This window comes from Orcinus orca, chromosome 2 (genome assembly GCF_937001465.1).
Source record: "Orcinus orca chromosome 2, mOrcOrc1.1, whole genome shotgun sequence".
In the NCBI taxonomy this organism is placed as follows: domain Eukaryota; kingdom Metazoa; phylum Chordata; class Mammalia; order Artiodactyla; family Delphinidae; genus Orcinus; species Orcinus orca.
The window spans coordinates 19,900,529-19,915,675 of record NC_064560.1 but is presented as its reverse complement, the minus strand read 5'-3'; positions in this window follow the sequence as shown (position 1 = coordinate 19,915,675).

Here is a 15,147-nt window from a genome sequence, read left to right as displayed (position 1 = left end):
AACCTGCAGCCTGAGAAAAGGAGACCCCAAACACAGTAAGTTAAGCAAAATGAGAACACAGAGAAACACACAGCAGATGAAGGAGCAAGGTAAAAACCCACCAGATCAAACAAATGAAGAGGAAATAGGTAGTCAGCTTGAAGAAGAATTCAGACTAATGATAGTAAATATGATCCAAAATCATGGAAATAGAATGGAGAAAATACAAGAAATGTTTAACAAGGACCTAGAAGAACTAAAGAGCAAACAAACAATGATGAACAACACAATAAGTGAAATTAAAAATTCTCTAGAAGGAATTAACAGCAGAATAACTGAGGCAGAAAAACGGATAAGTGACCTGGAAGATAAAATAGTGGAAATAACTACCACAGAGCAGAATAAATAAAAAAGAATGAAGCTAATTGAGGACGGTCTCCGAGACCTCTGGGACAACATTAAACACAACAACATTCGAATTATAGGGGTCCCAGAAGAAGAAGAGAAAAAGAAAGGAACTGAGAAAATATTTGAAGAGATTATAGTTGAAAACGTCCCTAATATGGGAAAGGAAATAGTCAATCAAGTCCAGGAAGCACAGAGAGTCCCATACAGGATAAATCCAAGGAGAAACACACCAAAACACATATTAATCAAACTATCAAAAATTAAATACAAAGAAAAAATATTAAAAGCAGCAAGAGAAAAACAACAAAAAACATACAAGGGAATCCCCATAAGGTTAACAGCTGATCTTTCAGCAGAAACTGCAAGCCAGAAGGGAGTGGCAGGACATATTTAAAGGGATGAAAGGGAAGAACCTACAACCAAGATTACTCTACCCAGCAAGGATCTCACTCAGATTCGATGGAGAAATTAAAACCTTTACAGACAAGCAAAAGCTAAGAGAATTCAGCACCACCAAACCAGCTTTACAACAAATGCTAAAGGAACTTCTCTAGGCAGGAAACACAAGAGAAGGAAAAGACCTACAATAACAAACCCAAAACAATTAAGAAAATGGTAATAGAACTTACATATCGATAGTTACCTTAAATGTAAATGGTTTAAATACTCCAACCAAAAGATACAGACTGGCTGAATGGATACAAAAACAAGACCCATATATATGCTGTCTACAAGAGACCCACTTCAGACCTAGGGACATATACAGACTACAAGTGAGGGGATGGACAAATATATTCCATGCAAATGGAAATCAAAAGAAAGCTGGAGTAGCAATTCTCATATCAGACAAAATAGACTTTATAACAAAGACTACTATAAGAGACAAAGAAGGACACTACATAATGATCAAGGGATCGATCCAAGAAGAAGATATAACAATTGTAAATACTTATGTACCCAACATAGGAGCACCCCAATACATAAGGCAAATACTAAGAGCCATAAAAGGGGAAATCTACAGTAACACAATCATAGTAGGGGACTTTAACACCCACTTTCACCAATGGACAGATATCCAAAATGAAAATAAATAAGGAAATGCAAGCTTTAAATGACACATTAAACAAGACGGACTTAATTGATATTTATAGGATGTTCCACCCAAAAACAACAGAATACCCTTTCTTCTCAAGTGCTCATGGAACATTCTCCAGGATAGATCATATCTTGGGTCACAAATCAAGCCCTGGTAAATTTAAGAAAATTGAAATTGTATCAAGTATCTTTTCTGACCACAGTGCTATAAGACTAGATATCAATTTCAGGGAAAATTCTGTAAAAAACACAAATACAGGGAGGCTAAACTACTAAATAACTGAGAGATCACTGAAGACATCAAAGAGGAAATTTAAAAATACCTAGAAACAAATGACAATGAAAACACGACAACCCAAAACCTATGGGATGCAGCAAAAGCAGTTCTAAGAGGGAAGTTTATAGCAATACAATCCTACCTTAAGAAACAAGGAACATCTTAAATAAACAACTTAACATTACACCTAAAGCAATTAGAGAAAGAAGCACAGAAAACCCCCAAAGTTAGCAGAAGAAAAGAAATTATAAATATCAGATCAGAAATAAATGAAAAAGAAATGAAGGAAATGATAGCAAAGATCAATAAAACTAAAAGCTGGTTCTTTGAGAAGATAAACAAAATTGATAAACCATTAGCTAGACTCATCAAGAAAAAAAGGGAGAAGGCTCAAATCAATAGAATTAAAAATGTAAAAGGAGAAGTAACAACTGACACTGCAGAAATACAAAAGATCATGAGAGAATACTACAAGCAATTATATGCCAACAAAATGGACAATCCGGAAGAAATGGACAAATTCTTAGAGAAGCATAACCTGCCAAGACTGAGTCAGGAAGAAATAGAAAATATGAACAGACCAATCACAAGCACTGAAATTGAAACTGTGATTAAAAATCTTCCAACAAACTAAAGCCCAGGACCAGATGGCTTCACAGGTGAATTCTATCAAACATTTAGAGAAGGGCTAACACCTATCCTTTTCAAACTCTTCCAAAATATAGCAGAGGGAAGGACACTCCCAAACTCATTCTACAAGGCCACCATCACCCTGATACCAAAACCAGACAAAGATGTCACAAAAAAATAAAGCTACAAGCCAATATCACTGATGAACATAGATGCAAAAATCCTCAACAAAGTACTAGCAAACAGAATCCAACAGCACATTAAAAGGATCATACACCATGATCCAGTGGCATTCATCCCAGGAATGCAAGGATTCTTCAATATATGCAAATCAATCAATGTGATAAACCATATTAACAACTTGAAGGAGAAAAACCACATGATCATCTCAATAGATGGAGAAAATCATTTGACAAAATTGAACACCATTTATGATAAAAACCTTCCAGAAAGTAGGCATAGAGTGAACTTACCTCAACATAATAAAGGCCATATATGATAAACCCACAGCCAACGTTGTTCTCAATGGTGAAAAACTGAAACCATTTCCACTAAGATCAGGAAAAAGACAAGCTCTGTTTTATAGATGTAAAAAGTTGAGATACAGCCTTCCCTGTTATTTCACCACTGTTATTCAACACAGTCTTGGGAATTTTAGCCACAGCAATCAGAGAAGAAAAAGCAATAAAAGGAAACCAAATGGGAAAAGAAGAAGTACAACTGTCACTGTTTGTAGATGACACTATACATAGAGATTCCTAAAGGTGCTACCAGAAAACTACTAGCTAATCAGTGAATTTGGTAAAGTAGCAGGATACAAAATTAATTCACAGGAACCTCTGGCATTCCTGTACACTAATGATGAAAAAATCTGAAAGAGAAATTACAGAAATACTCCCATTTACTACTGCAACAAAAAGAATAAAATACCTAGAAATAAACCTACCTAAGGAGAGAAAAGACCTGTATGCAGAAAACTATAAGACACTGATGAAAGAAATTAAAGATGATACAAACAGATGGAGAGCTATACCATGTTCTTGGATTGGAAGAATCAACATTGTGAAAGTGAGTATACTACCCAAAGCAATCTACAGATTCAATGCAGTCCCTGTCAAACTACCAATGGCATTTTTCACAGAACTAAACAGAAATTTTCACAATTTGTATGGAAACACAAAAGACCCCGAATAGCCAAAGCAATCTTGGGGTAGAAAACCGGACCTAGAGGAATGAGGCTCCTTGACTTCAGACTATACTACAAAGCTACAGTAATCAAGACAGTATGGTACTGGCATAAAAACAGAAATATAGATCAATGGAATAGGATAGAAAGCCCAGAGACAAACCCACACACATATGGTCACCTTATCTTTGATAAAGGAGGCAGGAATGTACAGTGGAGAAAGGACAGCCTATTCAATAAGTGGTGCTGGGAAAACTGGACAGGTACATGTAAAAGTATGAGATTAGGGCTTCCCTGGTGGCATAGTGGTTGAGAGTCCACCTGCCGATGCAGGGGAAACGGGTTTGTGCCCCGGTCCGGGAAGATCCACATGCCGCGGAGCGGCTGGGCCCGTGAGCCATGGCTGCTGAGCCTGCGCGTGCTCTGCAAGGGAGAGGCCACAACAGTGAAAGGCCCGCATACCGCAAAAAAAAAAAAAAAAAAAGTATGGGATTAGAACACTCCCTAACACCATACACAAAAATAAGCTCAAAATGGATTAAAGACCTAAATGTAAGGCCAGAAACTATCAAACTCTTAGAGGAAAACATAGGCAGAACACTCTATGACATAAATCAGAGCAAGATCCTTTTTGACCCACCTCCTAGAGACATGGGAATAAAAACAAAAATAAACAAATGGGACCTAATGAAACTTAAAAGATTTTGCTCGCAAAGGAAACCATAAACAAGACCAATAGACAACCCTCAGAATGGGAGAAAATATTTGCAAATGAAGCAACTGACAAAGGATTAATCTCCCAAATATAAAAACAGCTCATGCAGCTCAATATCAAGAAAACAGACAACCCAATCCAAAAATGGGCAGAAGACTTAAATAGACATTTCTCCAAAGAATAATATACAGATTGCCAACAAACACATGAAAGGATGCTCAACATCATTAATCATTAGAGAAATGTAAATCAAAACTACAATGAGGTATCGTCTCACACCGGGCAGAATGGCCATCATCAAAAAATCTACAACAGTAAATGCTGGAGAGGGTGTGGAGAACAGGGAACCCTCTTGCACTGTTGGTGGGAATGTAAGTTGATACAGCCACTATGGAGAACAGTATGGAGGTTCCTTAAAAATCTAAAAATAGAACTACCATATGACCCAGCAATCCCACTACTGGGCATATACCCTGAGAAAACCATAATTCAAAAAGAGTCATGTACCACAATGTTCACTGCAGCTCTATTTACAATAGCCAGGACATGGAAGCAACCTAAGTGTCCATTGACAGACGAATGGATAAAGAAGTTGTGGCACATGTATACAATGGAGTATTACTCAACCATAAAAAGAAATGAAATTGAGTTATTTGTAGTGATGTGGATGGACCTAGAGTCTGTCATACAGAGTGAAGTAAGTCAGAAAGAGAAAAATAAATACCGTATGCTAACACACGTATATGGAATCTAAAAAAAATAATTGGTTATGAAGAACCTAGGGGCAAGATAGGAATAAAGATGCAGACGTAGAGAATGGACTTGAGGACACAGGGTGGGGGATGGGTAAGCCTGGACGAAGTGAGAGAGTGGCATGGTCATATATACACTACCAAATGTAAAATAGATAGCTAGTGGGAAGCAGCCATATAGCACAGGGAGATTAGCTTGGTGCTTTGTGACCGCCTAGAGGGGTGGGATAGGGAGGGTGGGAGGGAGACGCAAGAGGGAGGAGATATGGGGATATATGTACATATAGAGCTGATTCACTTTGTTATACAGCAGAAACTAACACACCATTGTAAAGCAATTATACCCCAATAAAGATGTTAAAAAAAAAAAGATGACAAGGGAATATGAGACACGGCATCTGTCTTTTGGAACTCAATGAAGAGGTTAGACATCTGTGCACACGGAAATAAGCAACTTAAATGTCCCATGGCGTGGCACGATGGATAATTACGACGGGCACATGCTGGCTGAGGAAGGGGAGCACTGACCAGCCCATTTCTCAAAAGATCAGGAGACTAGGATTTAAAAGTTCCATGTTTTTTTCTTCCTTCCTTCCTTCCTTCCTTCCTTCCTTCCTTCCTTCCTTCCTTCCTTCCTTCCTTTCTTTCTTTCTTCTTTCTTTCTTTCTTTCCTTCTTTCTTTCTTCCTTTCGTTTGCATTGCATGGCTTGCAGGATATTAGTTCCCAAGCAGGGATTGAACCGCCTGCAGTGGAAGCATGGAGTTCTAACCCCCGGACCACCAGGGAAGTCCCAAGCTCTGTTTTATAGATGTAAAAAGTTGAGATACAGCCTTCCCTGTGCATGAGGATATCAATTCAAATTAACATCCGAAGCCAAATTTGATGTGTACACAAGAGTAGCATAAAGCTGGGGTTTGGGGCTGGAAAGTAAAAGATGTGAAACTCTCTTGGCTAGCACCCATATGCCCCCTTCTCCCGCCCATTCACCATTTGTCACTGGCAGGGAAGGTTGTGGGGAGGATGCAGGTGGGGGGAAGAGGGCTCTGAAAGCCTCCTTCCTCCTGGTTTACTTCTGAGTTGAACTGGAGCTCATGCCCTCCGTGAGTCTGAATATTCTGATTTCTGGCTCAAAGACTGCATGCAGAGGGTCACATGAAAACTCTGGGCTTTATGTAGGCACAGCAGCAAAAAAGTTCAAGTGTCTTGTCCAAGGATACATATCAAGCCAGAAATAGAAGTCGGACGCCTGGGCTGCCAGCTTGGGGCTGCCTCTAATTGAACGGTCCTCGTGAGTCACAGCTTCACCCAGTGCAGGGAGGTGACTGAGGGGCTCGGCATCCTTTCCTAACCCTCGGTAGCTGGGTTGAGAGTTTTTGTTCATGAGCTCATCCCGATCCATGTGTCCAGACGCCCAAATATTTGACTTGAGCCTGGTTGCTAAGAGACCTCCCACTGGGACCCAGCTGCCTGAGGGCAGGAGGGCGGGATTGGCATCACTTCAGATTTCTGCCAATTTATTTTGAAACCAGAAAACCTGGAACCTTGGCCTCCTCAAGGCAGCCACAGGGAGAGGAGAGATCTGAGTGAGCCAAGCAACAGAGGAAAAAGCCCCACTGACCTTCTGCCAGGGATCCGTAGGAGGGTTTAGGATAGAATTCTTACATGGCATTTGTTGACTTGGGGTGAAATTTGCTGGTACGGTGATGGGGAAGGAATTGGAGCTTTGTGCCTGGTCATGCCGGAGACATCTCGAAGCAACCCCAGGGATTCCAGAGCGAGGCTGGACTTCTGAGTTCTAACTGGGCGTGGTGAAAGCTGCCTTGCTTCAAACCCAGCACCTTGGGTTTTAATTGCCTGGTGACTTAAACCTCCTCCGGGAATGCCATGGGCAAAAGTCAGATCTATACAGGTGTGTTAGGGGTCAGTGCACGTCGGGGAGCTGAGGAAACCCCACTCTCCCAACATAAGGCAGACAGCTGAGCATAAACATCTGTATGGTTATCAGTAAATAACTATCACCGCTTCCCCACCCTGTGCAACTGAATAGAACCCCCTGGGCAGGACCCCTGGTCATGGCACCATTCATTCTCAGGACCAGATAGTGATCACTACAGGCTTAAAAGCTTTTCCCGGGTAGTTCGTTTCTGAATGTGGCTTTACTGCTTATTTATAAATAAGTGTATGGATGTGAGAAACAGATTTTGTTGCCAGGATTTTTGCATGAGAGTTGTCGTGTGATGAGAAACATAAAGGTCATGGATGTTGACCCTTGACAATCACCCAAATCCCTCCTTTCAATTATTTGCTCAGAGGAAGTACAACCTACTGGGTTTTGCTTTCAGATAGAACTGAACTGTGGGCTCCCTTCTTTTCCACATAGATGTGTGCCTTTGGGCAAGATCTGATGCCTTGGTTTCCTTATCTGTCAAAAAACACGGAAAGGAGCATTTGTCGGGTTTGAGAAGAGGAGGTAGGAAGTAGTCCTACCTTGGGAAAAATCCACTGGAAATAGGAAAGAGCTGGAAATTAAATGGAAACAAGAGAGCAAAGGGAGTGGGACTGGGGTCATCACAGTGCCATCCTGGAGACCAAGGAAAAGATACTCTCCAGCCATGAAGTATACCTGAATCCAGAGAGAAGGCCCTTCAATAAAGTGAGTTTTTGCTGTATGTGTGCTGAAGAAATCTTCAAGAGATCTCTACGTTTATTACCCCCAAACTTCTGGTTAAATATACCATGTCATCCAGGGTACCAAGCATTTGTTTCCGTGAAAGAAGCTATGATATCACAAGGGCTGTATTGTGACATCATCACAGAATCTCTTGGGCGCCAGACCAAGAGAGACGGCCTCTTGTTTGGAATACAGATATCCTTGCTAATGAGGAGACTTGGCAGGGAGAAGAAGGAGGACACTCCAAATAAGATGAACGCGGCAGATGGAGGGCCAGATTCTGCACAGAGATCTTGAATATTCTACAGGATACTCGGCCCAAACCGACTTTTCTCTCTTAGTTTTTCAGTAATGATAGATGACAAAGCCTGGGGTAAAAATAAACCCACTTCCAGTGTTGTTTCTGGGTGGTTCAACAGGAAACAGCATTGTTAATCTTGAGGGGACCGCTGAGCTGTCTGAGATTTGGAAGCCTGGGCGTCTCCTGGGAGGAGAGTGATGGGGAAGGAGGGGCGCTCCAGGGCTATTCAGGCCCGAGTTCCTTACTTGGCCCCCTTCTTAGTTCCTGTCTAAATTCAATTAGAAGAAAGGCTCTTCTTCTGGGTGGTAATTTAAATATCTTTCCTCAACATGTCAGTTTTAGACATTTTGTCACGGGTGTAGTTAATGCCCCAATAATCCCACAGTCTGGTTTATGTCCATCTGGGGTATAAATGCCACGCCTGCCTCTGTCTGTGAACTCTGGAAAAGCCGTTGGACCAGGAATGCTGAGAAGCACTTAAATGATTTTTTTCCCCATAACTTTCGGGTGAATATTTCCCCCTCACGTTTCCTCTGTTTTTAGAAACACTTTGGAGAAATAGAACGATGAAGACCTCCAGGGGCACTCTGTCACCTCGAAGGAGCATATCCTTTTTAAAAAATTAAGTGACAAGTCATTTGCTTTTGTAAAAACTATTGGTCTCCACTTGTAGGTCTATGGTTTATACAAAAATACTCATATGTTGCTGTTTACAGATTTTTTAAAGTTTTGATTTCGAAGAGTTAATGCCCACAATGCCGCGATGCTCTTAGGGAATAAGGTATTGGCAGGGTCTGGCTAATGAGGTTTCCTGCAGCTAGAAAACCCCTGCCGGAGACAAGAATCCAAGACATTCCAAGACTACTGACATTGAATCTAAAATGCAACCATCTAGTGGAAGTCTTGTGGGTGGATGTGTTTTTGGTAGGATTTTTTTTAAATTCTTAAACCATTCATTTTATAATCTGGGCAGAAAACAAAGAGCCAGATGTAACAGCTATTAAAAAGTAAAAGTGCATACAGTTAATACCTTATGTTTACCTACTGGCTTTCTTCTGAGAAGTCCAGAGTGCTTTGCTGGTGTTTTCTTCTCCATACCCGTATGGTACCCTCATTTGGAGAAAGGACTGGAAAATGCCTGAAGTCAGGGAGTGGGTTACACATCAGAGGAGACCTGGGTTCTTTCTTTTCACACAAACACCTTGCTCTGGTTTGTGCTCTGAATTCAGTGGACCAATATCAGAACACAAGCTAGATGCCTTTCACACCAGTTGTGTTTTAAAAAGAAAACCCCACTCTTGCACCTACTCCGTTGTTTCTCTGTAGCACTAAGGGAAAAGCCTGAACTTGCAAACAGCTCTCACCAGACCGACTGACAAACCTGATTACTTGTTGGCTTGGTTTCTGCGTCAGGCTGTTTGCAAAGTCATTTTTGCATGGAGTACCCACCCACTCACCAATAACAGCACTCTAGGGCTCTGTTGGACTGGAGTTAAGATTCTATTGGACTAGAGCTAATAGTCTATTGGACTGGAATTAAGATTCAGTGATGCTCCTGACTGTTTCTGGGACTCAGGACTGCAGAGATGCCCCAAAAGGAGATTGCATTGTAGAGTCCGAGCTAATCAGTCCATCCTTGGCACATACGTAGGACCTCACCCCAGACCTCAAGATGCCTTAAAGACTAGAAATTGAAATACATTACTAACATCAAAAGTAGGAATGTAGGAAGCAATACTGCAACCTCTGGAGTTGTTGGTTCGAACTCCTTCAAAGGTGTCCAGGGTTCCGTCGTGCTTAAGGCTGTGTTCCACCAGGATCAGAAAAGCAGCCACAAGCCCATATACTATCTGTGGGTGACACAGCCATTCCTGAACTGCAAGGTGGGGTGTGGCTGTTTTCAACCCTGATTGTCACACTTGTTGAAGCACTTAAAATTTTTATTTTGGGGCCCAAAGAAGGACAGTGAAGGCCTTTCACAAACAGATCCTTCAATTTCTTCCAGCCTATTCTGTGTTCCCGTCTCTGCTCCCTGCATTCTAACCACCAGCACCTCCAGCGCCATTTCCTGAACACACAGCCTTCTGCAGTGCCTTTGGTGTGGTTATTAGCGCTGTTTGCCAAATCACTGCAGCTCTCCACCTTCTGGGTGCATGATAAGATTGCATTTCCAGGCCCCCTTGTGGGGTGAGGCTGTGTCATCAGTTCCGGCCAGAGTGGAAGTGATGTGTGTCACTTCCAGGACAGAGCAATCCACCAACTGCTGTGCAAACCTGGCTTGATTCCCCTCCGCCACAGGGACCAGCAAAGTTCAAGATGGCGGCTACTCTGCCAGCAGGTCCCGACCAATGGATGAATGTGAGAAACAAACCTTTGTGCCTATGCTGCTAAGATTTTGGGGTTGTCACCAGGCTATTCTGATGGATATACCTTTCTTTGGTTTTTGTTCCTTTACACATGCTTTTCCTTCTGCTTGAAATCTGCATGCACCCTCCCTTCCCTCCTTGGCAAATTCTTACTGATCCTCCAGACCCAGGTCGAAAGTCTTCCTTTCTGCGAAGTCTCTTCTGACACCTCCAGGAACTTTGGCCCTTTCTGTTCTGTGCTTCCCCACCCCTCTCTGTGCAAACCTCCGTTATAGCCTCAATCACATTTCATTTTTACTACCTGTTTACATGTCTGCCTTTGTCTCTTAGACTTGGAACGTCTTGAGGGCAGGAACTGTGTTTTCATTCGTTTTTCAATCCAAAGTGTCTATTTCTTTTTTTTTTTTTCAAAGTGTCTATTTCAAAGTACAAGCTCAACAAATATCTCACAGAGAAATTAAGCTGCTCAGAATGGTTGATGGACAGAATTCAGGTCAGTTCACTGGTGTTACAATTCATCTTCCCAGTGCCCCCAGATGCACCAGAACTGGTAATTTACCAAACACTGGAAGACATTTCTTTTTAAAAAAATTTTTATTGACGTATAGTTGATTTACTGTATTGTGTTAATTGCTGCTGTGCAGCAAAGTGATTCAGTTATACATGCATATATATTGTTTTCCATATTCTTTTTCATTGTGGTTTATCACAGGATATTGCATATTGTTCCCTGTGCCATACAGTAGGACCTTGTTTATCCATCCTGTATATAATAGTTTGCATCTGCTAATCCCAAACTCCCAATCCTTCCCTCCCCCATCCCCTCCCCCTTGGCAACCACAAGTCTGTTATCTGTATGTGTGTCTGTTCCTGTTTCATAGATATGTTCATTTGTGTCGTATTTTAGATTCCACATATAAGCGATATCATATGGTATTTGTCTTTATCTTTCTGACTTCCTTCACTTAGTATGATAATCTCGAGTCCATCCATGTTGCTACAAATGGCATTATTTCATTCTTTGTTATGGCTGAGCAGTATTCCATTGTGTGTGTGTGTGTGTGTGTGTGTGTGTGTGTGTGTGTATACACATACGCCACGTCTTTTTTTAAAATAAATTTATTTATTTTTGGTTGCGTTGGGTCTTCGTTGCTGCTTGTGGGCTTTCTCTAGTTGCGGTGAGTGGGGGTTAATCTTTGTTGTGGTGTGCAGGCTTCTCATTGTGGTGGCTTCTCTTGTTGCAGATCACGGGCTCTAGGCGCACAAGCTTCAGTAGTTGTGGCACGCAGGCTCAGAGTTGTGGTGCACGGGCCTAGTTGCTCTGCGGCATGTGGGATCTTCCGAGACCATGGCTTGAACCTGCATCCCCTGCATTGGCAGGCGGATTCTTTTTTTTGTTTTCTGAGAAACACGTACATTTACTGAATGGAAAACAAGCCTCTTCGTAGAGCCCAAAAGCCTTGGCAGGCGAATTGTTAACCACTGTGCCACCAGGGAAGTCCTATAAAATGTCTTCTTTATCTATTCATCTGTCGATGGACATTTAGTTTTTTCCCCTATCTTGGCTATTGTGAATAGTGCTGCTATGAACATAGATGTGCATGTATCTTTGTGAATTATAGTTTTGTCTGGATATATGCCCAGGAGTGGGACTGCTGGATCATATGGCAACTCTATTTTTAGTGTTTTGAAGAACCTCCATACTGTTTTTATAGTGGCTGCACAAATTTACATTCCTACCAACAGTGTAGGAGGGTTTTTTCTCCACACCCTCTCCAGCATTTGTTATTTGTAGACTTTCTAATGATGACCATTCTGACCTGTGTGAGGTGGTACCTCATTGTATTGATAGTCTTGATTTGCATTTCTCTAACAATTAGCGATGATGAGCATATTTTCCTGGGCCTATTTGGAAGACATTTCTTAAGATTGATCCCTCTCCTTCTTCAACATTATTTGACTGTTACATCTTAAAAATGTTTGTGGTTCAAATTAGTGAAAAGGAAGAAAGATCATCTTACAATTAGGCTCCCATCTTTTGATAATTACTATCTTTACAGGAAAAGATTTTTAAAAAGATTTGGGGTTTTGGAGAAAATCAACTTTATGGGCAGTTTTTGGAGGCCATGGTGGTTAGTTGTGTAGGCCTGGCTTTGTTAATATGAAACAGCATATTTATTGACTAAATGCCCTCAAATTTTATAAATGCATTTATGTGTATCATCCAATGTACCTCCTTCAGTTGTTTGGAATATAGCATTAAGTTTAAATATAAATTGATGAGATTCTACTTCAGTGTCTGTTGTAGATCCTGTTCTGGGTAGAAAATCAGGGGAGGTACCATTTTTGTTTAGGCCTGGTTCCCCATAGAAGAGGAAACATATTTACTACTTTCAGTGTCCTCAATTTTATTAATTTTTTTGGCTGTGCCACATGGCTTATGGGATCTTATTTCCCCGACCAGGGAATGAACCCGGACCCCTGCAGTGAAAGTGCTGAGTCCTGACCACTGGACCACCAGGGAATCCCCATTATTTTTTCCTTGTTCTCAGTGTCCTCAATTTTATAAATGCACCTGTGCATATTGCCAAATGCACTTCGCTAAGTTAGGAATAGACTCTTTTTTTTTTTTTTTCGGTACACGGGCCTCTCACCGTTGCGGCCTCTCCCATTGCCGGAGCACAGGCTCCGAACGCGCAGGCTCAGCGGCCATGGCTCGCGGGCCCAGCCGCTCCGCGGCATGCGGGATCCTCCCGGACCAGGGCACGAACCCGCGTCTCCTGCATCAGCAGGCGGACTCTCAACCACTGCGCCACCAGGGAAGCCCAGGAATAGACTCTTAATTCTAACATGAACTGACAAGATTGTGTTGCAATGTCAGTTGTAGCAGAAGCAAGATCCAGGTCTGGGAGAATGTTGGGAAAGTTCCCGCCCTTGTTTCAGGTCTAAGGTAGGAAGATAAAGGTTATGTCCACCAGGTAAAGATCCAGGAGGGTGTGTTCATTTAAAAGTCCCTTGAGGTTTGAAAAGAAAAGAAACTTAAAAAACAAAAGATACATTTCTGGATTTAGCAGTCATTTGATTATCCTATTTTGTTTTTGAACAACTATCATTCTCCTCTCTTTCTTTATGGAAAAGATGTTTACATGGTGGGGGAGATCTCTCACTTTTGCCTGCTCAACATCCATCCCTCCTCCTTCAGTAACAGCTTCTCAGTGTTTGTCTGATGCCTTTTATTTGACGGAGGGACTTTGACGGGGGGACTACAGTACCACAGTTAAGGGCAGGGCTCTGGAGCCAGGCTGCTTGGGTTTTATTCATTCATGCTGTGTGCCCTGGGGTGTGTTTCTTAACCTTTCCAAATCTTGGTCTCCTCCACTACAAAATAGGAATAGTGATATTACCTACTTCATAGAATTGATGTGAGGATTAATGAATAAATATGGTAAAGCACCTGGAACAGGGTCTAATGCATTATATGAACTCAATAAGTATTATCTATTATTATGAAATTCTTACATAACAATTAATTTCTTCAGGGACTTTATAAACATATCCTCTATCATTGGATGTGGCTATGGAAGTCTATGAAAGGCTGATATTTATTTTTCCCATTACATGTAACTTGATTTTTTTTTTTTTTTTGAGAAAACCAAAGGACTATTTCTTTGGAGTTAAGTAGTTTTACTAGGAAATGTCTTGATATTGATCATCCATATATTTTCTGATACCTGATGTGCCCCTTCAATCTGTAGATTAAGTTCTTCATTTCTGGAAAGTTTTCTTCTTCTTTTTTTTTTTTTTTTTTGCCACACTGCGTGACTTGTGGGATCTTAGTTCCCCAACCAGGGATTGAACCTGGGCCCCTGGCAGTGAAAGCTCTGAGTCCTAACCACTGGACCACCAGGGAATTCCCTGGAAAGTTTTCTTGAATAATATCTTTAAATATTTTTTGTTCCATTATTTCAGTCTCTTCAGAAGGGATACCATTTATGAATATATTGAACTTCATGTTTCATATAATTTTCTAGGTAACCTTTACTCATTTCCATTTTATTTTCCCACTATTCTTGATTTGTTTTCTATATCCCTTAAAAAGTTTTATACCTATGGTGATTTCATTTTGTTTCCTGATTCTTTCCTGAGCTTTCCAGCTCATGTTTTAAGTCCTGTTGTTGTCTTGCCCTATCTTCCCTGAGCAAGTTCTTGTCTTATACAATTTTTCAAAATAAATTTTGATACTTTGAACACAAATTTTATCTATTCTATAGCAGATTTTTTTTTTTTTTTTTTTTTTTGCGGTACGCGGGCCTCTCACTGTTGTGGCCTCCCCCGTTGCGGAGCACAGGCTCCGGACGCACAGGCTCAGCGGCCATGGCTCACGGGCCCAGCCGCTCTGCGGCATGTGGGATCTTCCCGGACCGGGGCACGAACCCGTGTCCCCTGCATCGGCAGGCGGACTCTCAACCACTGCGCCGCCAGGGAAGCCCCAGATTTTTTTTCTTGTGTTGAATCTTCACTTCTATTGTTCTTCCTACTTCTTCACTCTCTCTTTTTAAATTGGAGAAATTTTGTAAAGATTTTGTGCTTGTTCTTGTGCTTGATTTTTCGTGTAAACTAGATGGGTTCCTCTACGAAGAGCTATTTGTAAGAGGTTCATGGCAAGGAGTGAGACTTAGACATCTTCCAGGCTAGCTGGAATTATCTTTGAATCATGCTCAGGTTCTTTATAACCCAGGTTTTTGACTAAAGGCTCTTTTGTCTTT